Raw genomic sequence first — 27,385 nt, 5'->3', positions numbered from 1 at the left:
CACAGTTTTTGTATCAGCAGTTACAGGAAATCAAAATTATAAGAAGCTTCTCAGGTAATTTTGAGGTACATGGTATACCAGACCATGCCTTGACCGATACTTATCTGAAAGCTTTTTGATGCTGCTTCTTACAAAAATGAATTACCCTTTGTAGCTAGTGATAGGTAATTCTCATGTAAGCTCCAAATTGTTGTTGCTTGGAGAGCTGCAAGTGTGCTTGAGCCAAGACTAGAGGCAGTAAAAGGAAAGCGAGAACCAGAGAAAGAATCCTATGCAGAACTCCTTAATGAAACAAAGCATTCTGATTCTACAAAACATTGCATGTTTCAGTAGGCTGCATTTTAAAAAAAATTTGGTTAAATAAATAACGGTTTTGTTATAGCACACTAAATCTTGTCATCCTTGGCAAGATTTAAATCAAACTTATGTTCCTTGAAAAAAGTTTGTACATCTACAAACAAATAAAGCCCTATCATCTGGTGACAATGGGAACCAATATTCATAATGCAGGGTACCTTAATTACAAAGATAATGAAATGACCAGAGTCACAGCTAGCTGGCCTAGAGTTTGGGGATCTAATTACAAATTCAGATCTGTCTAGGAACACTGCTATTTGGCCCTATCTACATATATATTTTTGTTTGCATTATATATATATATGTATGTATATATGTGTGTGTGTGTGTGTTCTGTTTGGCCCTACTTGCTAATACATATTTTACTTATATATCAGTATCAGTAAGGATAATTCTGTCTTATGGATGGCTGGCACTTCCAAGACAGTGGCAGAGATTCCAAGAATGTCCCAATTCATTTGTTCCAATTGTATACTCCTGATCAGGAAACATGGAGCCAGAAGAATAATGGAATGTAGGGGTAACATTTGACTCTTTCCCCTGGAACAACTCCTGCTCACCTAACAGAACAAGCCTCTATTTGACAACAGCAGTTGGGTAGAGGCTGGGAGTCAATCCCAATCGTATTTCTGTAATGCACATCAAAGAAGTTATATTATTATGGGCATCTGACTTTCTGAAAATAAAATGAACTCTCAAACTGGAGAGAGATTGGTTTTAATACCAGTTGTATTAGAATATTTGCTTTTTTAAATCTTGAAATATTATTTCGCTGAGCTATGAAGAACTTTAGGACTCACTCACTGCAACCTCCTATTTACAGATTAAATGTGTACATTATGTCAGTTGCTAGAGTGATTAAGTGACTTAACCCAAGCTAATTTGTAATGTGTAGAACTGGAACCCAAATATTTGTAGTTGTAATTCAGTGCAAACATTAGGGAAGTGCAATTTAATATAGCTGCTTTGTAATGCAAGTCAGCAGGTCAGCTCCATTTGTAAGAATAAATCCCTGTCTTCCTAAAATTATGTTCTTTCTTACTTGTTTAAGTAGGATTTTTAGCTTATACTTTTTGCACTGCTACTTTAGCTTATTAAAGGCAAAAAAATAACAAAACAGTTAAACTTATGGTAAATAACATAGCAGGATTTCAGATAAACAAACATTGTTTAGCTCCCCTACTCTGCAAAGATCTCATCTCCTCTGCGTAGCATGAGTAGAAAGGAGAGAAATGATTAGGAAGTAATTGATGGTGATCAAATGGAACTTCCTTAGTTCAGTTATAGACTCCTTGTTATCTTAACTTCATTCTTTTCTTGGTGGCACTACAAACTGATTAAAATATTGTGGGGTTGTTTCATAATAGTGTGAGCCTTTATTTTATATAATTAAATTTTTAAACTCAGTTTCTTACATACAATTTCTAGGTAGACAAAGGCACCAACAGAGCTAATGCCACTTTGCTGATGATCAGCTAATCTACTGAGGCATTACACACTTCAAAGAAGGAAAGAACTGGAACAATCAGAAGTATTAGTACTGAGAAACCATCTATGGGGGTAGTATGTGTCATACCAGCAAAACATTTAACATAAATGAGAGTAGCTAGGTAGAGACAGAGGGGAGTAGAGGAATGACTGAGGGAGAGAGGTCTTACTTAAATGCTTATTTTTAAAGCCCCCACTTTTAAATATACAATAATACAGAGATGGTTTCCAGAACTGAGGAGATTCAGTGGAAATGAAACAAAATTACCTGAAGTTTCCTGTACTTTTCATAGTGCTGAGATTTTTTAAAATGTTATTTTGTTTTTTTCCCTACCATCTCATCTTTTTTTTTTTTTGGTAAATGTTTGCTTATTTTTTATTTATTTATTTATGGCTGTGTTGGGTCTTCGTTTCTGTGCGAGGGCTTTCCCTAGCTGTGGCAAGCGGGGGCCACTCTTCATCGCGGTGCGCGGGCCTCTCACTATCGCGGCCTCTCCCGTTGCGGGGCACGGGCTCCAGACGCGCAGGCTCAGCAATTGTGGCTCACAGGCCCAGTTGCTCTGCGGCATGTGGGATCCTCCCAGACCAGGACTCAAACCCGTGTCCTCTGCATTGGCAGGCGGATTCTCAACCACTGCACCACCAGGGAAGCCCCCATCTCATCTTAATTAAAGCAAATCTTTAACTAATTTCTAGAATAATGAAAGTATAAACCGTCATCATCCTCTTCAGTCAAGCAGAAAATATTATTTTTGCTTGACTTTTGTTTGCTTAAAAACTTATTTAGCATTTAAAATCATGCAAAGGTATGCAGACACACCATCAACAAGCCCACTGTCTTTATTTATTTTTTTAAATTATTTTATTTATTTTTGGCTGCATTGGGTCTTCGTTGCTGCGCGTGGGCTTTCTCTAGTTGGTGAGTGGGGGCTACTCTTTGTTGTGGTGCGCGGGCTTCTCACTGTGGTGGCTTCTCTTTGTTGTAGAGCACGCGCTCTATATGCACGGGCTTCAGTAGTTGTGGCACACGGGCTCAGCAGTTGTGGCTCGTGGGCTCTAGAAGACAGGCTCAGTAGTTGTGGTGCACGGGCTTAGTTGCTCCGCGGCATGTGGGATCTTCCCGGACCAGGGCTTGAACCTGTGTCCCCTGCATTGGCAGGTGGATTCTTAACCACTTCACCACCAGGGAAGCCCAAGTGTGCAGTCTTTAAATGTCAAACTGACCTCAGTTATTGAAATCAGTAAGCTGGTTTTGTATTGCCCTTTTTGAACAATTTGTGATTGCCATTCAAGAAAGCAGTCATACATACTGCACTGCCAAAGAAGTAGAAGCCTCAAACCAGTCTATCCATTGCCGTCCAAATTATTACACAGTAAATGGAAGCAGTGAATGCAACCATGGTCCATTCAGCTATTGACAAATAGCTTACAGAAAAACTTCTATATGGACGACTCAAAATTACTCAGTTGAAAGTATTTTGTACAGAATTGTTTGGTAGTTTTGGCACCCCTGTAGCCCAAATAGATGACTGTCAAAATACCCATATCCATTTTATTCCTGATTTATGAGAGGATAGCTAAGGGATAAAGCACTTTTTTGAGCATATTTATCATCGGTTAAATGGAGAGTCTCAAGCTATTTGATAACTATTAGAGTAAGTAATTGAAGTTTGAAATCTTGAATCTCTCTTTCAATATTGGCCAGTAGTTTATAAGCTGAGTAGCTCCCTGCCCTTAATAGTACCCCTGTCCTTTCTGGTATTAGAAAGATGGATTAGCTTTGTAAAGCACTAAAATAAAATGGATAAATTAAATAATTCCACATAGTATACATGATTGATAGTCTTCAAAATTGATAGTCTTTCATACATTTCACCCATTTGAACCCAATAATAACCCCATGCAGTAGAAAGTGTATTATTTTGCAACAGGAGCACAATGTGGGTCTAACCTGTTTGTACATCAGAATGTCAGTATGTCCAGATATGTCTGGTGCACTAGTAAAACAGGCCTAATAGGAAACTGTTTAACTGAAGGGTCAAAGAATTTGCTGAGAAAGATGTTTTTGGAGGGAAAAGAACAAAAGTTGCCAAGTTTATTTCAAAGACAATGAATCAGGATCAGTGGAGTAGCATATTTACAAGTGTAGAACTGTGTTTATTTCAGATTTTCCTGTGAGTCAGGAACTTTAAAAATATGTCCAAGTCATAGGGCAAGATGTTATAGCTAAAGTTTCTCATTATCAATAGTTTTCATGAGATGTTGACATTGTAGGCTATCAGAAACATCAGTTGCATTAGCAGTGGAGTAAGCCAGCAACATCAGTGAAGACCTGATGGCAGGTGCTACTAAATAGTTTTTGCAAAGCTGACTTCTTGCTTATGTTAGATAGCATCCTCCTTTGTTTCTTAATTTGCTTTTTATTCTGAACCTATCTGTAGAGGGACTTCATTTTTCCTGTATGACTGTCATGAACATAGGGCCTGTTAGTGAGTTTCTTCCACACCAATGAAGTTTTCTTTTGCTTTGTCAAGTGCACTGGGGTATCACCAGTCCAGATAATTTTAAAATTATTTTCTGAGTTTGCATATTCCAGAACCTCAAGAATAATGTAAAAAGTGATGCCTAAATCCACTCTAAGTGCAAGCCCTTAATTTTGAGTCTTCTGGGCTTTTATTCTCCTTTCATTTAACCTGGAGTCTTCAGAATAGATGTTTGTCATCTTTCTGGGCAAATAGGTGAATTTTCTATCCTTTTACATTGATGGTATTGGGTCTTATAGGGGGTCAGTTCATACGTAATATCCTTTTTTTGTCCTCCTTTCTTTACCTAGCATATCTGTTAATATAAAAGCCCTCATTTTGACTGGAACCAACCAAGAACTCTGGATCTAACCTCAAGAGCAAATTCAGTGTCTTTTCTGAAGGTACTCTTTCAGAGCTCACTTCATTAATGGAAACTGAACACTTCCCTTTTATTTAACAAATGTAGATATGTATTGCATTCTTGTCATTGCTGTAGATATATGTTATTGCAAAGTATGCTATGTAGTGTTTGTAGCCAGAGACTTCATTAGTTCAGCTGTCTTCCACTTTTGGGAAATAGAAGTATTTGTATTTGTCTTCCTGCTTCCCATTCTTTGGTCTTCAGCCAGCAGCTATTTCAGGATACCACACCCTGAACTACTTCAATATTTCTCATTACTGTACGTTTTTCCTTAAAGACCAAAATCCTTAATATGAACTGTAATGTTCAGCCATTTTTGTCCTTTACTTGCTCCTTCATCTTGCATCACACTCTTACTCAGTCTTTGTACTTCTGCTCTACAGGTCACCTTTCAGTTTTTCTACCATGCCATGCTTTCTGCAGATGTAGAAACTTTACATGCATTATTTCTGTTGTCAGATTGCACTATCCCTCCTTCTTAGCCTACTTAATGCTTTAAAATCTTTCAGGTTTTAGAAATGTATCACTTCTCAAAGAAACTTTCTTGATTTCTCTTCAATGTCAAGTCTCATAATCCTAGCTCTTGTCACAATTATAAGTGTTATAATTTTATATTTATTTTGGTTGTTATTTGTTACATGTAAAACTTGTCCTCCGCACAGCACCAGACTGGAAGTTCCAAAATGACAGAGGTTTTTGCTCATAATTTTATCCCCAGCACCTAGCACAGAGCTTGGCACAGAGTAGGTATTCTGTAAATATTTTTTGTATCAGTTAAATAATATATTAGTTCAATGTTCTCCAGATTTCACGCTTTTGTCAACATAATCCACATAACAAAAAATCAAGGGTTGCGATATTGCCTCCCCAGTGTCTTAACATTTTTTAAAAATCACTCAAATTTCCTGACTTTCCATTCCTTTTATACCTAAGTCTGATGTAATACTTACCGATTCCTAGTCACAAAATATTTGCGTATAAAGAGCAGGAGCTAGTTTAGCCCTGAATATGGAGGGAAAGCTGCATATATTAGAATAATACACTGAAAGTATAAATGAAAATAGAATAAATTTATGAAAATACAGAGCCTTCTTACATTGTGAATATTCAGACTCAGGAGAGAAATAATGAGGAAAAAAATTTTTAAATCCTCTCTGCTTCAATAGAGAACACTTGCTTCTGATAGACCATTTTCCTTGGAGTCTTTCTTCTAATATATTTTACCTCTCCAAATCTTTCATCAAATCTTTAACAAGTTATATCAATTCTTCCTTCACATTTTCTTAGGTATGTCTCTAAAGTTTTATTTCACAGTCAGCAAGCCTTGTCAGGCATTTATTTTCTCACACTTAGATCCCTGCAGTAGCCCCCTAACTCAATTGCCTTCATTTGATATCTGTTGCAATCTATTCTGCTTCCACTGCCAGAGCAATCTTCGGTTACACAGTTTTTGTAGCGTCACTGTTCTCTTTCAAACACAGGAGCCACACAGACAAATACAATGTGATTACTTAAGAGATAAAGTAAAAATACTAAGATCATGCAACACAATTTTTTTCTCTAATTGCCCGGGCTTCTCAGAGACAAACACTTCCCCCCAGCAAGATAGTCCATCAATTCAGTGTCCTGCGAATTGAATATTAGTTGCTTTTGTCTCTCCAGGAATTCTTCCCCTCTTTTGATAAAAGCAACCCTCTTTTTGGTGAAGAACCTATTCCATGTGATTCATGTAGATCTCTCCCCACTCAAGGCATGAAGGATGAACTCATAGTCTGGTCCATGCCAGACTATTTTATCTCTTAGATCACAGTGACTATTTCAGTGATTGTGTTAAGTAGTCTCAAAGGTGACCACCAATGATCCCCACCTCCCAGTATCCAGATCCTGTATCATCCTCTGCCCGGACTTACTGACTTGCTTCTAATGACTAGAATAGGGTAGAGGTCATGGTATGTCACTTCCAAAATCAAGTAACAAAAGGATTATTATTTCTGTCTTGGTGTCTCCCTCTCTCTCTCTCTCTCTTTCTCTCCCCCCCGCCCCCGTTTCTCTTCCCCCTACCCCCACCCTCCCTTGGGAGGAAGCAAGCTATCATGTTGTGCATAATCCTGTGGAGAGACCCATGGGCAAGTCTGAGACCAAGACTGTAAGTTAACAAGGGCCTGTGGTCTGCTGAAAGCCATGTGAGTGAACTTGGAAGTACATCCTCCACAACCCAAGCCTTGAGATGACTTCAGTCCCTGTTGACTCCTATATTGCAGCCTTATGAGAGACCTGAACAAGAAGTGCCTAAGGTGTGCTCCCAGATTCCTAATCCATAGAAACTGTGAGAAAATAAGTGTTTGTTGTTTTATGCCATTGAACTTTGGAGTAATTTGTTATGTAGCAACAGATGATTAGTACATGTGCTGTCAAGAAGAGTAGCTCGGTCTTTTGGAAGTTGTTATATACAGTGGGCCCTTGGTATCCACGGATAAGGTAGACCAACTGTACTGCACCATTTTATATAAGAAACTTGAGTATCTGTGGATTTTGGTACCTGGGGAGGTTCTGGAAGCAATCCCCCACCGATACTGAGAGATGACTGCATTGGAGGGAGTCTGTAAGGGAAATCTAGACCTGGGACTGACAGAAGCCATATTTTCTGCTGTTTAGAAATAATCCATCTGAGAATTAAATCAGTATACGTAAAGAATCAGAGCCCAGAAATGGAAATACAGACAGACCCCTGACCTCATTTGAGTCCCTGGATTCAGCAGTACCTCAGAATTCTTAATTATGTGAAGCACTTCTCTGCTTATGTTAAAGTTTGTTGTTTGCCCTTTGTAACCAAAACAATCTAGAATAATGCATCCTCCAAACTTACTTAAAGCCTTCACAAGGCTGCCTTTTTACTCAAATTTTACCTCTCATCTAAGCCTCCTCTGTTCAGTCTGATAAACCAACCACTAGAGATGGTTAATTTTATGTGTTAACTTGACTGGCCATGGGGTGCCCAGATTAAACATTATTTCTGAGTGTGTCTGTGAAAGTGTTTCCAGGTAAGATTAACATTTGAATCTGTGGCTTCAGTAAAATAGATGGATCTCCTCAAGGAGGGTGGGTAGCATCTAATCCATTGCGGGCCTGAATAGAACAAAAGCAGAGGAGGGAGGAATTTGTCCCTTCTTGCCAGATTACTTGAGGTGAGATGTCAGTCTTCTCCCTGCCATGGTGATACTGGTTTTAAGTCCTTTGGGCTCAGTCAGAATTACCGCATTGACTTTTTTGCAGATAGCAGATCATGGGACTTCTCAGCCTCTGTAATTGCATGAGCCAATTCCTTGTAATAAACCTCTCCCTGTATATAAATCGTATCAGTTCTGTTTTTCTAGAGAACTCTAATATGCTAGTTATCCTTTAAGACTAATTAAAGTTTTTTTTTTGTCTAAAGACTTTTCTAATTATTTCAAACAAGTCCACTGATGTATCCCCATTATTCAGACAGCCTATTTCATGAATTTAGCTCTTAGAATACTGTATTAGTTTAACTCTGTATGTGTGTGTGTTTTGGTGTAATGGCATATTTTTGTAACTATATTACAGATATTTGAGGAAATCAATGATTTTATATACTTCTTTGTATTAGCCCTAGTGTCAAAAATAGTGTCATGAAATAATATCAGTCATTCATTCATTAGATAGTAGTTTCTCAACTATCCAAAAGAAGAAAAGATCATATATGATCTTTTATTCAGGGAAATAATTATTCTTCTATATGGAACTATAACCCTTTGTCATCAGTAACTTAAAAGTACCATAACTTTAAAGTCACTGGTGCCTACCAGGTAGAAATGATATGTTTTATTTGTGGGACATGTGATATGTATACAATTATTAAACGTGTTTTACAATTTTTAGACTATCATCATAATTAGTAATATATATATATATATTTTTTTTTTGCCAGATGTCTCTCAATGACATTCAAAATCATAGCTAGCTGGGTATTTACCTGTTTATGAGCACATTAAAAATAAAGATAGAATGTTCTCCTTTTATTCAAGCCTTATTGAAATAAATACTTCTTCAAAAGCTTAACAAATACCTGGCATCTTCCTTGAATTAAAACGTGCATGTTTTGCTGCATGTGATAAGGACATAGAAGCAATAAACAGGTCAATTTTTTCACATTTCATGTTCTAGATTTTAAATATGTGTCAAATGCTGATGGTAGAAAAGAGCAACAGAGCTCAATGATTCCAAAATAAAGAAAGCCTTTCTATAGATAGAGACTGTGAAAACTAGTATGCAGCTAAAATGGCATGGAAGCTACTCATCCCTACAGCATGTCTTACTGGGAAACTGAAGGAAAAATAGTACAATTTTTAACCTCCAAAACTGTCATCATTTCCCTCCAATTCCTCCAGTTTACTTCAAATAAAGGTATAATCTAACAAACATAATAGAGTAAATAAAATATTTGAGACTTCTAGTAAATTACTAGGTCTCTCTTCCAACAAAATCAATGCCCCCTATCCTTCCTACATAGAAATTGTGGGGCTACCACTCATTTGGTAGAAATTTGGTCACAAGATATTTGTTAATTGTCTCAATGAATAAAGGAATAAAAGAAGAGAGCCAAGGGAGAAGGGAGGCAAGGAGAGAAGTTTGGAAGTTAAGAAAGCAGGCAAGATTATGCAAAAAGTACAGAGTATCAGAATCAAGTGTTAGGAAATATCATTTATGTATTTAGACTATATTGCCTAACTCTTTTACAAAGTAATTTATTTTTCTTCCTGGAAATACAGCAGTACTACATTTTTCAGCTTTCTTTCGTGTTAGTTAGCTGTGGCCATGTGTCTAACTTCTGGCCAATGGGATGTTAGGAGAAGTAGTGGCACCTCATCCAAACTGGGAGACTGGGCTCATTAAAATGTCCTGTACCTAATTTCCCATGGTCTTTTCCTCACTTAATATTGATGAACATGGCCACTGTGGAAGCTTTAAGTTAAAATAAATCTGTGTCTCTGATTCCTCACTTAGAACGACTTAAAAAACGGAGCAGGAACAATCACTGTATTTGGACTTCATGTGATCAAAACATAAAATTCTCTATTTTGAGACATCTGGGGGTTAGTATGTTGAGCAGCTAATGTTGCCTTAAGAAATATGCTTCTTCTGGTGAATATGCTTTTTTTATGTCTCATATAAAAGGCCAGAATTGCTTAGAACTTAGAGAAGAAATTCACAATAGAAATGTAAAAATTAAGCCAACTTGTATTAAGTGGAAATTAAATCACACCTCTGCTTCTGTGAATCCATTTCCAATGTTCTGGGTTACCCTAATAATTATTTTCTCCAGGACTATCTAAAACTAATCTAGGAATCGAATCTACTAGCATTTTATAGAAAATAATCTTTATCTTAAAATCACAGCAAAATCAAAGTAGTAACCAGCAAAACGCATTCATTATTCACCCAGTTTTCATAGTTCTTCAGTATAGAAATCTTAGAGAAGAGCCTCTTGAAATTATAGTAATCTGCTGACTTAAGCAAGCAGATTACTTTTGTGTCATCAGCAACTGTGTATATACCTCCAAAACCGAAAAGCTATCACAAGGTGGTGCTGACCCTGCTGTGATTATTTCAGGAAATGGATACCTACCTCATTATTCATCTGTTATTGAAGATAGTTTAAGAAACTTAGGTTTATATATAAAGACCTGTAACAGAAGCTTCTGTAGGACAGGTAGTGTTCTCCATTTTGGGGTTTATACTACTTTTATTGAAAATGAAGAAATGGATGATGGAAGTGAGGGCTGTTTAAAATACATCATTTGTTCATTCATTCAACAAATATTTATTATGCACCTGCTCTGTGGCAAGCACTGTTCTAAGCACTGGTGATTGATGATTCAGCAGTGAAAAAAAACAGTTCTCACAGAAGTGATCTTTGGATGGAAAATGTGGCTTCTGAAACTGCAAGTACTTACAGGTTTAACTCATCTGTGAAAGCCTGAGCTCTCAGTTAAGCAATGGTGATTTCCAAGTTTATATCACAAAAGGTCTTACAGAAGCTTTCTCAATGGACCAATGTGATACCCCAATCACTCTATTCTAAGTGCAAGGATGGAAAGATAAACATTTTAATTAAAATAGATACGTTTGCAGAGTATGAATCTGAAGGAACTTATTTATTGTAACGTAGAAACTCTAGTCCCCAACAGAACTTGGCTTGGGAGCTGTTTTGGTTAATGGAACAGAGGTAGGTGAGCCCACTTGAGAGTAGTTTTGAGAGGGAAGTATCTAGCTTGTGAAGAGCACAAGCCAGTATGTTAGGCAGAAGGGATGGAGAATATTGGTAGACTATTTAAGTGAGGTCTTAGAGCCCTACCTTTTTTTGTGGGATATAATGAAGATAAATATGGTACACTAGAAATAGCAATGAGTTTATAATCAAAAGGTACAAGAACCAATCCTAGCCCCAACAGAAATGTTTTATGTGGTCCTCAGACTTCTGAGTCTCTACTGCCTCAACTGTAAATAATGTTTTAAAATTCTGTGGCAATATGAATTACAACTCATATTGACCTGTATTATTTCTTACAAATGACTGCCTTCCTGCAATGTAACATGGTTGTTAAGCACATGACAGAAGGGGGTTTGATTCTTGGCTCTACCTCCTACTAATTGCATCACTTTGAACAAGGAATTTAACTCTTCAACATCTCAGTTTCCTCATCAGAGAAATGACTATGATATTGTTACCCTTACTATAAGTTTTGTGACTATAATATGAAATAAGCATGTATAATAACCAAGTCATTTTAATTGCTGAAGAGCTATGGCTTACTATGATTTTTCACATGAAAAGCGAATCATGAAAAGCAAATTAAGATTATGTGAAGAAAAGCACTTTAACATCTGTATAGATATTTTACACATGCAAAATATAATCATTTAGTCTGGTTCCAGAAAACCAGGATACCACATAATTAAAACGCATGTGAAAAACATAGTTCAGTGCAGTATTTAAAGGGCTTCTGAAGTAGTATCCCCGTTATCCAGGAAATTTCTCTTATTCTCCAGCTTCTAAGTCCATGCTTCCTTTGAGCATTCAATTGTTGAGTGTTGATCTAATATTTATCAAAGTATTAATTGAAATATGTATTCTTTTCTTTATATTTGCATGTGGCATTAGAGCCTATTAACTAAGTTTGTTGATTAAAGAAAGGGATGAGTATTTCAGTTTGCTGCAAGTGAATCTTAAAAGCTTCAATGATTACACATTTCAACTATAATTGCTTTTATTTCAGTGACTAATTAAATTTTCCGAAACTCCCTATGAATCTATGATATATAGATTGGGGAATGAATGAATTTTCAATACCTGAACACTATTTAAGTTAAATATTCTTAAAGTTATGGAAGTTTAGTTCTGGAAAGAACTATAAGAACTATCATAGACTTTTCCCCTTAGTTTACCCAGCTAGAAAGCTGAGGTAATGGAGGGGAGTTGATTTGCAACAGGACCTGATGTTGGAACTAAGTTCATTTCTCTTTCCATGAAAATGTATGACCCCTATTATACCGTATATTATTTGAAATCATAATACAGGAAAGATTTAGTGTGAAGTGAAGAAGAATAATTCACAGAAATATAGAAAATCCTGAGTTAGAATTTAATGTGATTTGGTAAATAATCAATAATTGGTCTGGTTTTATTGACACAAATATGATTTTCCCCAAATTAAATTATATTAGTCACTTCCTCTCTGAATTACCTCCCAAATACCAATATTCTAGGATGAATTTTAAGATGAAAACTAATATAATTCTCCAGTTTAGTAAATACTAAGGATGTTATTAAGAATGTTTGGGAAACATATTTAAACTATTTTATGAGTGACTGATCACTACTCATAGAATTAGGGAAAGAAATGATGTCCTTCTACCTGGTAGAGTTCTTGGAATTTGGTAGATAATAAATGATTGTTGAATGAAAGACTAAATAAATGAGTAAATGACCTAATGGATGACCTAAGGTAATAATTTGTTGAATAATGCTTTCTTAATCTTATGTAGTTAAAGCACTTTTCAAAATTAGATGGAAAATCACCAGGGAATCATTATATGCTCAGAATATTAATTTCCCATACATCCTTCTAAAGCAACTACCAATAAGGTTATCTTACAACTTAGCAAAATGAATATGAGAGAAGAAGAGAAGGGAAGTAGAGAGAAACAGTAAGAGAGAGAGGGCAAGTGCTATCCTCTGCATTCTGTTTCTGAGGATGCTCATTTATGTGACTGGACCCATGTAAATACATGTACACTAAGTAGAATTGTGAACAGCAGAATAGCTGAACAGATGGATACATTTTCTTAATATTATGGATAGATTCATTCCTAGAGGATAAATGATAATAGCTACCAGAAATTATATAATAGCTATGTAATAGTTGCATGAAATGCTCATGATAGTTGTTGACATGTAATAAAGTTACAGAAATTCCATGTAATAAATGAATAGAATAAATTATGAAAACACGTTATATACCTTAGCTCATTATGTTTCTTCTGAATTTTAATTCACTGTAGAGATCTTAAATGGTTGAATGGCTTCCACATATGCATTTCCTTTTACTTCATTCATTAACCCAGTTAATCATTAAGGCTATAACTGCTAGTTCACTACCTTCTTTGTACCCCATCTACTTCTCTTCTCCAGCCCCTTATTAATCTCACAGGGATTTAGATTCCTGCTGAACTGAGCTTGTTAAAGTTTGAAACAATTGAAATCTTTATAACCATTTCATACAGAATATACAACTCCAGAAAAGATCTACTTAAGCCCTCACTTCCTGTTATACGATGGGAAGAAGTGGTTCCTCTGTTTCATACATACTTGTGCCAAATGTGCTGTTTTAAGATGAGTTTGAGAAGTCAAATTACTCTTCTGTGTGAAATCTCTTTACTTCAGAATATAAAAGAATTTCCCAAATGACTGTAAATCTGTTTCGTCTTTGTCTTTTATTTTCTAGGTTACTCTTGGACACTTGGAGTTCTGGATAAAGAGTCTCTGGCTGTGTTAGTAAGTGATCAGTCATTCTGGTCTCTACCTTCTTGTTGCAGGGTTTACAAAAATGCAAATACACAGAGTCTCAGCCATCTCAAATTTCACTTTTGAAAAGGCAAATATAGATCCAGTATCTGTTTCAGTCACAGTATCTGTGACTGTCAAAGTCCCATGGGATTTTACTGTCAATCCAATTGCTGACTGGCTTATTTCAGAACAATCTCAAAGATCCACCAGCACAACTGTATATAGCTTAAGTCATTCTACTGATAGTATCTTATTAGATTCATGAAAATGAAATAAGTTGCAATTTAGAAATAACAATACACTGAAGAATGGTATTGCTATTTTCTTTTTTAATTATAATTCTATTTATAGTCTTTTCATTCTTTTTATATACTAAATATGTGTTTTCTATAGTTATTTTAATAAAAATTTGATTTTTGCCCCTTACTAATGATTATAGACTCCATGAGAGTAGGGATCATATTTATTTTAGTAATTGCTGTATTCTTAGTGCTGGATAAGCATCTGACACATAGTAGGGGCTCTATAAATACCCCAGAATGAAAAAAATTGTAACAAAAGTGGAAACATTTATACCACATGTTTGAGAATAAAACTGTTGAATTGCACTTGCTTAGAGGGGAGGTGTGGATCCAAATGTGTGTAAGACTTAGTTCCTAATCTGACAGTTTTCACATGTCGTGGGGCATATTGACATATACAAGACTCACTATAATATAAGGCAATCAATACTCAATAAGATACAGTTAAAATTGTTTTTAGACGCAAGTTTCAATACTGTTTTACTAGCACTGTTACCTTTGGCAATTTATGTAACCTCCTGAACCCAGTTTTATTATCTGTAGTTAATATCTGTTTATACTGTAGGAATATTAAATGAGATAATGAAGATAAAACATCTAGTGTAATGCTTGGCTCAGAGTAGGCAATCAATATAAATTTGATATGTAAATTTACAATAACATAACTTATTCAACAAATATATTTTTAAAACCTACTAAGGACAGCATACTGATAACTATCTCAAAGATCAAAAAGAAAAAAAGACATGAGTTATGCAATTGAGCACCTCATACCTCTGTGCTGTTACAGACGTTGAATGCTGTAAATGCCTTTCATTCAGTCATTATATGTAAATTGAATACATACTCTGTGCAAAGCTTGGAGCTGAAAACAGTATGAAAATATAGTCAATTGTGTGTGTTTATGTGTGTATGAGAGAGAAAGAACATTCCTGGAAGGTGAGGAGCCAGCACTTGCAAAAGCCCTGAGTTGTGGAAGCATGGCATGAATGAAGAAATGAAAGATCTGAGTTGCCAGATTATTGCAAGTAAGGCAGAGTGGTGTGAGATAAGGTGGTATAGTTAGGCCAATTTATACAGAGCCTTTGATAATTGTGTCTCTGCCTCAAGAAAAATAAGTAACCATCTAATAGTTTTATGTACAATTGAGGAGATGTGCATGGTATATGTATGCTAAATATTTCCTTTAAAAAATACTTGAGACTTCCAATACCAGCTCCAACATGGAAAGGACTTGGAGGTTATCAATCCTACTCTTACAGGAAGAAAAAAGCTGAAAAATTTGAATATCAGTGCCTTTTATTAGACCCATTAGAGAAAAAAATGTTGCAGGGCAAACAACTACTCTGAAATCTGGAGAGCTGGGTGAATATATAGAGAATCAGGCTGGGAACAGGAGCCATTGTAGCCATAAACTGGTAGAAAGAAATAAGTAGTAATTGTGAGGAATTGCTAGAGGCCAGGCATAGAGTACAGTGAGAGTGAGAAATTCCTAGGGACCATAGTATTATGGGGTGCCCACACTTTCATGAGTTTAACCTCCAGGAGCTCCCCACAAGAGTCTCATGATGAAGAATCAAAAAAAAATCCCTTCAGGACTTCAGCAGGAGAAAGGGAAAATGACCAAATTACAAATATTTCTAGAGTGTTTTCCATAAGAAAGGCATATTCCCCAAAGGCAAGACTTTATTAAAACCTTATCTTACCAAGGGACAGAACATTGACACAACTCTAACAACATCTAGCTTTCCTTTATCACCTAAGAGGAAAGGGGAGAGCTAAAAAACCTTGTGAATTTCATAGCCCCTGGACAAAAGTCAACTAAATGACAAATATTTAATTGTAAGATTATAGAATGATTTCACTCCACCGTACTTTACCACCACAAAAACAGGACATCACTATTAAAAACAGTAAATAGCTGAAAGAACTGGAAGGTACAGACTTTATTTAAGGAAGAGTTCTTAGGAAAACCCAAATACAACGAGAACAATAAAAATTGTGAAGTCTCTGACAATTGTAACTGCAGCAAAGGTGAACAAAGAAAAACTCCTAGCCAGATTAACATAAAACCTCACACTATAGGCCTTTTACCCCAGTTCCTATTACTCAATACATCTTGCCAGGTTTGAGCAACAACAGCAAAAGTATTCAAAGCACTGGAAAAAAGCAAGAAAGAACAAACAAATCAGTCTGAAGAGACAAAGCAAGCATCAGACCCATACTCAGATATGGTTCTAATGGAAAAAGTAGACAACATGAAAAAAAGATTGCATAATGTAAACAGAGAAATGGAAACCCTGTGACAGAATCAAAAGGAAAGGCTAGAAATCAAAACCAGTGCAACAGAAATGGAGTATGCCTTTGATGGGCTCTTCGCTAGACGGGAAATAGCTGAGGAAAGAATCAGTGACAGAGAAGATATGTCAATAGAAACTTCCCAAACTAAAATTGAGGAAGAAGAATCTAAAATCAAAACAAAACAAAAACAGAACAGAACATAATACCCCAAAACTATGGTACAAGTTTGGATGGTAAAGGATGTATAGTAGAAATACCCAAATAGAAGAAGGAGATAGGGGAGGAAAATTAAAAAGGTTGAGAATTTGGATCCAAACTTGTTGAGTTGTACAAAACCACAGATCCAGTAATATTAGAGCACACCAACCAGTTAATACACTTTAAAAAATTACAATTAGTCATATCATATTCAAGTTGCAGAAAACCAAATACAAGGAAAAATAAGCCTTACTATACAGGAATAAAAAAATAAAAAGAATTACATCAGACTTCTCATCAGAAACCTTGGAATCAAGAAGAGAGAAGAATGGAATATATATTAGAACGTTGAAGGGCAAAAACCCTACAGTTCTGTACCCATTGAAATTACCCTTCAAAAATGAAGAAGAAATACTCTGACAATAAAACAAAACAAAAAAACCCAGAGTATTTATTACCAGCAGAACTGCCCCATTAGAAATGCTGAAAGAAGTTCTTTAGGGAGAAAAAAATCATGTGGTCAGAACATTTACATAAAAAAAGAAGAGATACAAAAATAGAATAAATGAAGGTAAAATTAAATCTTTTAATTTACTTATTCTTAATTGACCTAATAGATAATTATGTGTTTAAAGTAATAATAGTAAAAATGCTCCCAATAATAGTAACAAAAACTTAGATGGAAAGGCAAAACCTGGAATTAAAACAAATTGAAATTTCACACTGCTGGAAAAGAACAAAATTGGGGAAATAAACAATTCAGTTAAAAATGGCCAAAAGATCTGACTAACCACTTAACCAAAGAAGATACAGAAATGGAAAATAAGCATAATAAAAAATGCAAAAAAAAAAAAAAAAAAAATGCAGATACTCAACATAATTTTCATTTGGAAATTGCAAATTAAAACGGAAATGAGGTAATACTACACAACCCTCAGAAAGGCTTAAAAGAAGAAAAAAACCAAATGCTGGTGAGGATGCAACACAAACCTTTTGTGGTAATACAAAATGGAGAAGGCCACTTTGGGGGATAGTTTGTAGATTACTATGGAGCTAAATATAGAGTTACCATAAGATATAGCAACCACTGTCCTGCATTTTCCCAATTCATCTGAAAACCTATGTTCATACAAAAACCTGCATGTGAGTATTTATAGCAGCTATATTTATAGTCACCAAAACCAGGAAACAACTAAGATGCCTTTCAATAGATGAATGGATAACAAACTGTGGTACATTCATGTACTGGAATACTAGTATATAAAAAGATGTAAAAATATTTTTTTAATTAAAAAGACATAAAGGGATCTTAAATGCATATGGATAAGTGAGAAAAGTCGGCCTGAAAAGACTAGATACTGTAGGATTCCAATTATATGACAATCTGAAAAAGTCAAAGCCATAGAACCATTTAAAAAATTCTGACTGTCAGGATTTGGGGAAGGGGAGAGGAAAAGAGAGTTGAATAGGTGAAGCACAGGGAGATTTTAGAGCAGGAAACTATTCTACATGATACTGGAATGATGGATACATGACATTATGCATTTGCCAAAACCCATAGAATTTAAAGCAGTAGAAAGGAACCTTAATGTATGTAAAATTCAAACAATCATTTAGGACTGTGGGGGATTCTATAAAGAAATGCAGACTGTGACAAAAGTATCTAAGTACTTTATGAATATATGAAACAATGGTACTGAAGGTTGTTCTAAGGTGTTGAACTAAATACCTTTGGAAATGAGTGGAATCTGTAAGACTCAAGGCATAAGGAACAGCACTTGATTTCCATGGGCTATGCCTTCACAATTCTGATACTTGTACACATGTATACTGCAACTGAACAGTTAATTAAAGAGATGGTTGATGGTGGGGGCAAGGTTTCTCACTGTTAAGAGTTTGAATTTACGGATAAGCAAGGGGAAAAAGCTAGAATGATCTATTTGGTATGAATTAGAATTGGAGAAATCAGTATTAACTCATATTTAGCTTAACATATAGATGTTACATATATATAAATAAACATATATATGTATTTATGGATATGTGTATATACAGATGGTAGTATATATCCATATAGTCTCTTTTTCAGTCAGCTGAGAAGACCTAAAAGCAACCACACCCCATTAGCAATGAGCACAGCTAATACCCAGATCTTTGTTCCCAATACCATTCTCCATTTAAAGGAACCAGGGCTCCTCAGAAAGAGGTCTCATTCTGGGACTGAGGCAATGTCTATATTAGATGATACTGCAGCATCTTGTAGTATGAAAAAGTAAGAAAGTGCTAAAAAGAAATTAGATGTGCCAAAGGGGCACAGGAGTCAAACTAAAGGAGGTCTTAGTAGCCAGAGCTAGGACAATTTGAGCAACAAAATAAATAAAGTAGTTTTGGATTATAACCCAAAGAGTAAAGTAAATACCCATGAGTCCATAATGATATAAATAAATTATTTCTACATGCTTGAAAAAATAATATAATGTAGAAAAAATTTTAATATGGACCCAAATTCAAATTTCTTAAAATATGTAAGTTTGTCTACGAAAATAACAACTATTGCTTACTAAAATTACTTTAGTGGAATAGTCTTATGACACATCAGAAATGTGCATTTTAAAAAGCAATAAAAAATAAATTATTGAATACATAAATAAGTGGGGGAGAAGTCACATCTCCCATATATAAGTATTTCAAAAAATTTCTGTAGATAATTCATCCTCAGAGAGGGGGAACATCACTCCCAATTCCTTAAGTTTAAGCTACACATAATTACTTCCTTCTAATTCATACAGTAGGAAAAGAGGGAGAAAAAATAATGACTTTACAGTAGAAAAACCTGACAAACACTGCCTTAGGCAGGTGATCAGGGTCAGCATCAGCAGTGATTATTAGGCAGGTTGCTAGTAAGCATCCTTGATATGTATTGAAAATGGTACTTCCTCTCTGTGATCTTCTTCCTCAGAACCCATAACTACAGTTTAATCATAACAGAAACACCAAATTCCAATAGAGGGACATTCTACAAGTAGTACTCAAAACTGTGAAGTCCATAAAAAATAAGCCTGACAAACTGTTACAGCCAAAAGGAGCCTAAGGAGACATGATAACTTAATGAACTATAATATCGTGGATGGGATCCTGGAACAGAAGAAGGACATTACTTAAATATTAAGGAAATCCGAATAAAGGGTCAACTTTAAGTCATAATAATGTATCAATATCAGTTCATTGATTTTAACAAATATACCAGACTAATGCAAGATGTTAAAAATAGGGGAAATTGGTTAAGGAGTATATGGTGCTACTTCTGTGCTATGTTTTCAATTTTTCTGTAAATCTAAAACTAATATTTAAAAAAGATTTGAAAGATATCCATTTGGGCTCCTTAGGTCATCTTGACTCTACATTTTGAGATTTCTGTGTTGCCCATAAACCTCAACTAGGAATGCCCGTCATATTTGCAATTCCTTCTCTATTTTATGCTGCCTTCACCGCTTTCACTGAAGGAAACCACCTTCTCTCTTCATAGTTTTTCTCTACTCTTCATTACTTTTGCTTCTAGTAAATCTTTTTTTTTTTTTTTAACATCTTTATTGGAGTTAATTGCTTTACAATGGTGTGTTAGATTCTGCTTTATAAGAAAGTGAATCAGCTATACATATACATATATCCCCATATCTCCACCCTCCCTATCCCACCCCTGTAGGTGGTCACACAGCAACAAGCTGATCTCCCTGTGCTATGTGGCTGCTTCCCACTAGCTATCTATTTTACATTTCGTAGTATATATATGTCAATGCCACTCTCTCACTTCATCCCAGCTTACCCTTCCCCCTTCCCCTGTCTTCAAGTCCATTCTCTACATCTGAGTCTTTATTCCTGTCCTGCCCCTAGGTTCTTCAGTACCATTTTGTTTTTTAGATTCCATATATATGTGTTAGCATACGGTATTTCTTTTTCTCTTTCTGAATGACTTCACGTCTGTATGACAGACTCTAGGTCCATCCACCTCACTACAAATAAATCAGTTTCATTTCTTTTTATGGCTGAGAAATATTCCCTTGTATATATGTGCCACATCTTCTTTATCCATTCATCAGTCGATGGACACTTAGGTTGCTTCCATGTCCTGGCTATTGTAAATGCAGCTGCAATGAACATTGTGGTACATGACTCTTTTGGAATTATGATTTTCTCAGGGTATATGCCCAGTAGTGGGATTGCTGGGTTGTATGGCAGTTCTATTTTTAAATTGTTAAGGAACCTCCATACTGTTCTCCTAGGTAGCGGTATCAATTTACATTCCCACAAACAGTGCAAGAGGGTTCCCTTTTCTCCACACCCTCTCCAGCATTTATTGTTTGTAGATTGTTTGATGATGGCCATTCTGACTGGTGTGAGGTGATACCTCATTGTAGTTTTGATTTGCATTTCTCTAATGATTAATGATGTTGAGCATCCTTTCATGTGTTTGTTGGCAATCTGTATATCTTCTTTGGAAAAATGTCTATTTAGGTCTTCTGCCCATTTTTGGATTGGGTTGCTTGTTTTATTGATATTGAGCTGCATGAACTGCCTGTAAATTTTGGAGATTAATCCTTTGTCAGTTGCTTCATTTGCAAATATTTTCTCCCATTCTGAGGGTTGTCTTTTCATCTTGTTTATGGTTTTCTTTGCTGTGCAAAAGCTTTTAAGTTTCATTAGGTCCCACTTGTTTATTTTTGTTTTTATTTCCATTTCTCTAGGAGGTGGGTCAGAAAGGATCTTGCTGTGATTTATGTCATAGACTGTTCTGCCTATGTTTTCTTCTAAGAGTTTTATAGTGTCTGGCCTTACGTTTAGGTCTTTAATCCATTTTGAGTTTATTTTTGTGTATGGTGTTAGGGAGTGTTCTAATTTTATTCTTTTACATATAGCTGTCTAGTTTTCCCAGCACCACTTATTGAAAGGGCTGTCTTTTCTCCATTGTATATTCTTGCCTCCTTTATCAGAGATAAGGTAACCATATGTGCATGGGTTTATCTCTGGGCTTTCTATCCTGTTCCATTGATCTATAGTTCTGTTTTTGTGCCAGTACTATACTGTCTTGATTACTTTGTAGGATAGTCTGAAGTCAGGGCAGCTGATTCCTCCAGCTCCGTTTATCTTTCTCAGAATTGCTTTGGCTATTTGGGGTCTTCTGTGTTTCCATACAAATTGTGAAATTTTTTGTTCTAGTTCTATGAAAATGCCATTGGTAATTTGATAGGGATTGCACTGAAACTGTAGATTGCTTTGCGTAATATAGTCATTTTCACAATATTGATTCTTCCAATCCAAGAACATGGTATATCTCTCCATCTGTTTGTATCATCTTTAATTTCTTTCTTCAGTGTCTTATAGTATTCTGAGCACAGGTCTTTTACCTCCTTAGGTAGGTTTATTTCTAGGTATTTTACTCTTTTTGTTGCAATGGTAAATGGGAGTGTTTCCTTAATTCCTCTTTCAGATTTTTCATCATTAGTGTATAGGAATGCAAGAGATTTCTGTGCATTAATTTTGTATCCTGCAACTTTACCAAATTCATTGATTAGCTCTAGTAGTTTTCTGGTAGCATCTTTAGGATGCTCTATGTATAGTATCATGTCATCTGCAAACAGTGACAGCTTTACTTCTTCTTTTCTGATTTGGATTCCTTTTATTTCTTTTTCTTCTCCCATTGCTGTGGCTATAACTTCCAAAACTATGTTGAATAATAGTGGTGAGGGTGCACAACCTTGTCTTGTTCCTGATCTTAGAGAAAATGCTTTCAGTTTTTCACCATTGAGAACGAGGTTGGCTGTGGGTTTCACATATATGGCTTTTATTATGTTGAGGTAATTTCCCTCTATGCCTACTTTCTGGAGGGTTTTTATCATAAATGGGTGTTGAATTTTGTCCAAAGCTTTTTCTGCATCTATTCAGATGATCATATCTTTTTTCTCCTTCAATTTGTTAACATGGTTTATCACATTGATTGATTGGCATATATTGAAGAATCCTTGCATTCCTGGGGTAAATCCCACTTGATCATGGTGTATGATCCTCTTACTGTGCTGTTGGATTCTGTTTGCTAGTATTTTGTTGAGGATTTTTGAATCTATGTTCATCAGTGATATTGACCTGTAGTTTTCTTTTTTTGTGACCTCTTTGCCTGGTTTTGGTATCAGGGTGATGGTGGCCTCGTAGAATGTGTTTGGGAGTGTTCCTCCCTCTGCTACATTTTGGAAGAGTTTGAGAAGGATAGGTGTTAGCTCTTCTCTAAATGTTTGATAGAATTCGCCTGTGAAGCCATCTGGTCCTGGGCTTTTGTTTGTTGGAAGATTTTTAATCACAGTCTCAATCTCAGGGTTTGTGATTAGTCTTTTTATATTTTCTATTTCTTCCTGGTTCAGTCTCAGAAGGTTGTGCTTTTCTAAGAATTTGTCCATGTCTTCCAGGTTGTCCATTTTATTGGCATATAGTTGCTGGTATTAATCTCTTATGATCCTTTGTATTCCTGCAGTGTCAGTTGTTACTTCTTTTTCATTTCTAATTCTATTTATTTGAGTCTTCTCCCTTTTTTTCTTGATGAGTCTGGCTAATGGTTTATCAATTTTGTTTATCTTCTCAAAGAACCAGCTTTTAATTTTATTGATCTTTGCTATCGTTTCCTTCATTTCCTTTTCATTTATTTCTGATCTGATCTTTATGATTTCTTTCCTTATGCTAACTTTGGGTTTTCTTTTGTTCTTCTTTCTCTAATTGCTTTAGGTGTGACGTTAGGTTGTTTATTTGAGATGTTTCTTGTTTCTTGAGGTAGGATTGTATTCCTATAAACTTCCCTCTTAGAACTGCTTTTGCTGTATCCCATAGGTTTTGGGTCATTTTGTTTTCATTGTCATTTGTTTATAGGTATTTTTTAATTTCCTCTTTGATTTCTTCATTGATCTCTTGGTTATTTAGTAGTGTATTGTTTTGCCTCCATATGTTTGTATTTTTTTACAGATTTTTCCCTGTAATTGTTATCTAGTCTCATAGCATTATGGTGGGAAAGGATACTTGGTATGATTTCAGTTTTCTTAAATTTGGCAAGGCTTGATTTGTGACCCAAGATATGATCTATCCTGGAGAATGTTCCATGAGCACTTGAGAAGAAAGTGTATTCTGTTGTTTTTGAATGGAATGTCCTATAAATATCAATTAAGTCCCTCTTGTTTAATGTATCATTTAAAGCTTATGTTTCCTTATTTATTTTCATTTTGGATGATCTGTCCATTGGTGAAAGTGGGGTGTTAAAGTCCCCTATTATGATTGTGTTACTGTCAATTTCCCCTTTTATGGCTGTTAGCATTTGCCTTATGTATTGAGGTGCTCCTGTGTTGGGTGCATAAATGTTTACAATTTTTATATCTTCTTCTTGGATTGATCCCTTGATCATTATGTGGTGTCCTTCTTTGTCCCTTGTAATAGTCTTTATTTTAAAGTCTATTTTGCCTGATATTAGAATTGCTACTCCAGCTTTCTTTTGATTTCCATTTGCATGGAGTATCTTTTCCTATCCCCTCACTTTCAGTCTGTATGTGTCCCGAGGTCTGAAGTGGGTCTCTTGTAGACAGCATTTATACTGTGGGTCTTGTTTTTGTATCCATTCAACCAGTGTATGTCTTTTGGTTGCAGCATTTAATCCATTTACATTTAAGGTAGTTATTGATATTTATGTTTCTGTTATCATTTTCTTAATTGTTTGGGGTTTGTTACTGTAGGTCTTTTCCTTCTCTTGTGTGTCCTGCCTAGAGAAGTTCCTTTAGCATTTGTTATAAAGCTGGTTTTGTGGTGTTGAATTCTCTTAGCTTTTGCTTGTCTGTAAAGGTTTTAATTTCTCCGTCGAATCTGAATGAGATCCTTGCTGGTTAGAGTAATCTTGGTTGTAGGTATTTCCCTTTCATCACTTTAAATATGTCCTGCCACTCCCTTCTGGCTTGGAGAGTTTCTGCTGAAAGATCAGCTGTTAACCTTATGGGGATTCCCTTGTATGTTATTTGTTGTTTTTCCCTTGCTGCTTTTAATATTTTTTCTTTATATTTAATTTTTGATAATTTGATTGATATGTGTCTTGGAATGTTTCTCCTTGGATTTATCCTGTATGAGACTCTCTGCACTTCCTGGACTTTATTGTCTATTTCCTTTCCCATATTTGGGAAGCTTTCAACTGTAATCTCTTCAAATATTTTCTCAGTCCCTTTCTTTTTCTCCTCTTCTTCTGGGACCCCTGTAATTCGAATGTTGGTGCATTTAATGTTGTCCCAGAGATCTCTGACACTGTCCTCAATTCTTTTCATTTCTTTTTCTTTATTCTGCTCTACAGTAGTTATTTCCACTATTTTATCTTCCAGGTCATTTATCCGTTCTTCTGCCTCAGTTATTCTGCTATTGATTCCTTCTAGAGAACTTATAATTTCATTTATTGTGTTGTTCATCATGGTTTTTTTTTTTTTTAATTAATAGCTACTTTATTTATTTATTTATTTTTGGCTGTGTTGGGTCTTCGTTTCATGCAAGGGCTTTCTCTAGTTGCGGCAAGTGGGTGCCACTCTTCATCGCTGTGCGGGGGCCGCTCTTCATCGTAGTGCACGGGCCTTTCACTATCGCGGCCCCTTCCGTTGCGGGGCACAGGCTCCGGATGTGCAGGCTCAGTAGTTGTGGCTCACGGGCCCAGTTGCTCCATGGCATGTGGGATCTTCCCAGACCAGGGCTCGAACCCGTGTCCCCTGCATTAGCAGGCAGATTCTCAACCACTGCGCCACCAGGGAAGCCCCCATCATGGTTTTTTTTTGCTCTTTAGCGCTTCTAGGTCCTTGTTAAATGTTTCTTGTATTATTTCCATTCTATTTCCAAGATTTTGTATCATCTTTACTATCATTACTCTGAATTCTTTTTCAGGTAGACTGCCTGTTTCCTCTTCATTTGTTTGGTCTGGTGGGTTTTTACCTTGCTCCTTCATCTGCTGTGTGTTTCTCTGTTTTCCCATTTTGCTTAACGTGCTGTGTTCGGGGTCTCCTTTTTGCGGGCTGCAGGTTCGTAGTTCGCATTGTTTTTGTTGTCTGCCCCCAGTGGCTAAGTTTGTTTCAGTGTGTTGTGTAGGCTTCCTGGTGGAGGGTATTGGTGCCTGTGTTCTGGTGGATGAGGCTGGATCTTGTCTTTCTGGTAGGCAGGACTGCGTCCGGTGGTGTGTTTTGGGGTGTCTTTGACCTTATTATGATTTTAGGCAGCCTCTCTGCTAATGGGTGCGGTTGTTTTCCTTTCTTGTTAGTTGTTTGGCATAGGGTGGCCAGAACTGTAGCTTGCTGGTCATTGAGTGGAGCTAGGTCTTTGCATTGATATGGAGATCTCTGGGAGAGCTTTCACCATTTGATATTACATGGAGCTGGGAGGTCTCTGGTGGACCAATGTCCTGAACTCAGCTCTCCCACCTCAGAGGCACAGTCCTGACACCCAGCTGGAGCACCAAGACCATTTTCACAACACGGCTCAGAAGAAAAGGGAGAAAATAAGAAAGAAAGAAAGAAAGAAAAAAATAAAATAAAGTTATTAAAATAAAAAATTAAAAAATTATTAAAAAAAAAAACTAAAAAGTAAGAAAAAAAGAGAAAGGACAGACAGAAGCCTGGGACAAATGGTAAAATCAAAGCTATACAGACAAAATCACACAAAGAAGCATCCACATACACACTCACAAAGAGGGAAAAAGGAAAAAATAATATATATATCTATATATAAAAAAAAAGGAAGATAGCATCCAAATCAATAAAAAAAATCTACCAATGATAATAAATTCTAAATACTAAACTAAGATAAACATAAAACCAGAAACAAATTAGATGTGGAAAGCAAACGCCAAGTCTACAGTTGCTCCCAAAGTCCACCGCCTCAATTTTGGGATGATTCATTTTCTATTCAGGTATTTCACAGCTGCAGGGTACATCAAGTTGATTGTGGAGATTTAATCCACTGCTCCTGAGGCTGCTGGGAGAGAGTTCCCTTTCTCTTCTTTGTTCGCACAGCTCCTGGGGTTCAGCTTTGGATTTGGCCCTGCCTCTGCATGTAGGTCACCTGAGGGCGTCTGTTCTTTGCTCAGACAGGACGTGGTTAAGGTAGAAGCTGATTCAGGGGCTCTGGCTCACTCAGACCGGGGGGAGGGAGGGGTACAGATGCGGTGCGAGACTACGATGGCAGAGGCCAGCGTGACGTTACAACAGCGTGAGGCGTGCCGTGCGTTCTTCCGGGGAAGTTGTCCCTGGATCACGGGACCCTGGCAGTGGCAGCTGCACAGGCGTCCAGGAGGGGAGGTGTGGATAGTGACCTGTGGTTGCACACAGGCTTCTTGGTGGCTGCAGCAGCAGCCTTAGCATTTCATGCCCATCTCTGGGGTCTGCGCTGGTAGCCACGGCTCACGCCTGTCTCTGGAGCTCATTTAGGTGGTGCTCTGAATCCCCTCTCCTCATGCACCCTGAAACAATGGTCTCTTGCCTCTTCGGCAGCTCGAGACTTTTTCCCAGGCTCCCTCCCGGTTAGCTGTGGAACACTAGCCCCCTTCAGGCTGTGTTCACGCAGCCAACCCCAGTCCTCTCCCTGGAATCTGACCTCCGAAGCCTGAGCCTCAGCTCCCAGCCCCTGTCCGCCCCAGCGGGTGAGCAGACAAGCCTCTCAG

At 36.5% G+C, this 27,385-nt stretch overlaps 1 long non-coding RNA gene across 1 annotated transcript in view; it reads left to right on the top strand.

The window, feature by feature from the left end:
• Positions 1-27,385, top strand: part of LOC309642422 — a 65,420-nt gene that overhangs the window by 8,523 nt on the left and 29,512 nt on the right. Inside the window, exon 2 of the long non-coding RNA XR_014253186.1 lies at positions 13,818-13,867. This is a non-coding gene — a long non-coding RNA (uncharacterized lncRNA). The remainder of the gene's footprint in view (positions 1-13,817; positions 13,868-27,385) is intronic.

This window comes from Balaenoptera physalus (genome assembly GCF_965194825.1).
Source record: "Balaenoptera physalus genome assembly, chromosome: 14".
Lineage (NCBI taxonomy): Eukaryota > Metazoa > Chordata > Mammalia > Artiodactyla > Balaenopteridae > Balaenoptera > Balaenoptera physalus.
This window is presented reverse-complemented; position numbering and strand designations above follow the sequence as displayed.